Below are 2,237 nucleotides of genomic sequence, written 5' to 3'. Positions count from 1 at the left end.
TTTTCAAAAATTTTAGTCGTTCATGTCCCCTTAATTAAAAATGGGCTTATCACATATGTGTCTGCATATTTTTCGTTTATTCTCCAAACCTAGCCGTAAACGCACGCGTGGACGGTTACGGTTGGAAGCCATCAAACGAATAAGAGAGTAAATTCGATGGAATCCAGATGGTATGGAGATGCTTCTCCATAAATTTGAAGGTTCCACAGCTGTTCAATGCACCTGGTGTTAAAATCTACAACTGAATATTACATCGATACTGTTTTGAAGAGCCATTTGCATTCCATCGTCATAAAACACTACAAAAATGCACCATACTGCTTCCAACAAGATTCTGCACCGTCTCACCAGGCGAAATCTACACAGGCTTGGTGTGAGGCCAATTTGCCGGCCTGTCTCTTCACCTGATTTGAATCCTCTCGGCTTCAATGTATGGGATTACATGCTAGGTATGCAGCGGCGGTTTTTGGGGCCAGGAGAGATTCTTATGATGGTTCGAGACCCCTACCCCCTCTGAAAAGGGTGTTCACATACAAATGAAACACAAATTTCTGGATAACTCTAGTACTAATCAAGCAAATGGAGTCAAAGTTAGCAAGTGGGGGTTTTTTGAGGCAAAACTCATAGCAAGATCCATTCAGAAGCATAACCATAAACGCGCCAGTTCTATTAAATTTTCACTTATTTAGTTGCAAGCTTAGCAATGCTCGCACCAGTAGCCAGGGATGGTTCGATCACTTTGACTCAATTTTGATTCATTTGACACTACCGTCTCAGCCGAGCAAAATTTGACAAATTGATGTACGGAACATTTGTAGATAATAACTAGATCTACAATTTTGCTAAATAAAGTGTTGCTGTAACTTTTGTAGTTACGGCGCTACAATGCTAGTACCTCTTTAGTAACTAAATGAACGTTCATTTAGTTACTAATGCTGTACTAGCGTTGTAGCACCGTAACTATAAAAGATACAGCAACACTTTATTCAGCAAAATTGTAGATCTAGTTATTATCTACAAATGTCCCATACATCAATTTGTCAAATTTTGCTCGGTTAGGACGCTACTGTCAAATGAATCAAAATTGAGTCAAAGTGATCGAACCATCCCTGCCGGTAGCATTATCAAATTTAAAATGTTCTTGCAGGCAAGCAACCACAATAAGATCTTATGTATTGAAACGACCTTCTCGTGTAACTTAAAGTAACTTTACTTAAAGTAATGTTATAAAAGATACGGCGCCGCCAACTAGTTTTATTGTGTTAATATAAGCAACCACAATAGATTTGCTGTTTTAACAGTTTTACTGCTAGTATTACTATTTAAAAGTATTTTTTATTTCGTGTCTTCATTGTGCAATATCACGATTGAACCAAGGTCATGTTATCATTAATTCTATAAAAAATAATTTAGGAAATTACATCGACAATGCTGTATTTGAAGAAATGGCCTTTTATCCCAAACAGATACATCCTCTCGTTGGTCTTCGTCAAATCCATCCTTGCATTCTATCCAACAATGCAAGAACCATTCCCAGCTCGCTGGTAAAATTAGGCCTCCGCATCACAGATGTTCCACGCCTTCTTGTTCTTGCGACAGATCATCTACAACCTGACAATAGAGATTACCAAACTTTCGGAATTCTAGCGTTTGCCGTCACCCCCTGACATTCAGCGATCTGCAATTGCAGGTACCACGTTTCTATTCCTTATTCCATTGCCTAGGTCCACGTTGAATATTCGGAGGTGAATCACCTTACTAGGGCCACTTTCTTAATTTAGCAACCAGCTTCTGGTCAAACGCAGTTGTTAACTGCTCCTAACACATAGTTCAGACGCCGAGACGTTGAGGAAACTCAACCTCAAGCCTGGTAAGGTTATTTCTCATTGCAACACCATTCGCATTCGACAGTATTTGGATGATTGCCTGACGGCATGCAAATTTCGTTTTCACCGGAATTGTTTACCCGATCTCCACCGAGGTTGTGGGAGTTGCTGTAACTTAGGTAGATGGGCTAGCCGGTACTCATATTCTGTTGCGAAAAAATCTAGGAAAAGTGACAATCAAACAAAAAGAATTTTTAGGCTTTCAAAGCTTTCAAAGCTTCAAAAATTGCAACTTCCATGTTTCAGGATTCTTACTTTTTTAAAGAAGTCCAAGCAAAACATTGACCGTTGTGCAAATCATCCCCCTATAGGTTAGTTATTACTGCTGCAACACTGCACTACAGCCCGTTA

The sequence above is a fragment of the Sabethes cyaneus genome, chromosome 3 (genome assembly GCF_943734655.1).
Source record: "Sabethes cyaneus chromosome 3, idSabCyanKW18_F2, whole genome shotgun sequence".
NCBI classification, from domain to species: domain Eukaryota; kingdom Metazoa; phylum Arthropoda; class Insecta; order Diptera; family Culicidae; genus Sabethes; species Sabethes cyaneus.
Note: the sequence above shows the minus strand (reverse complement) of the source record.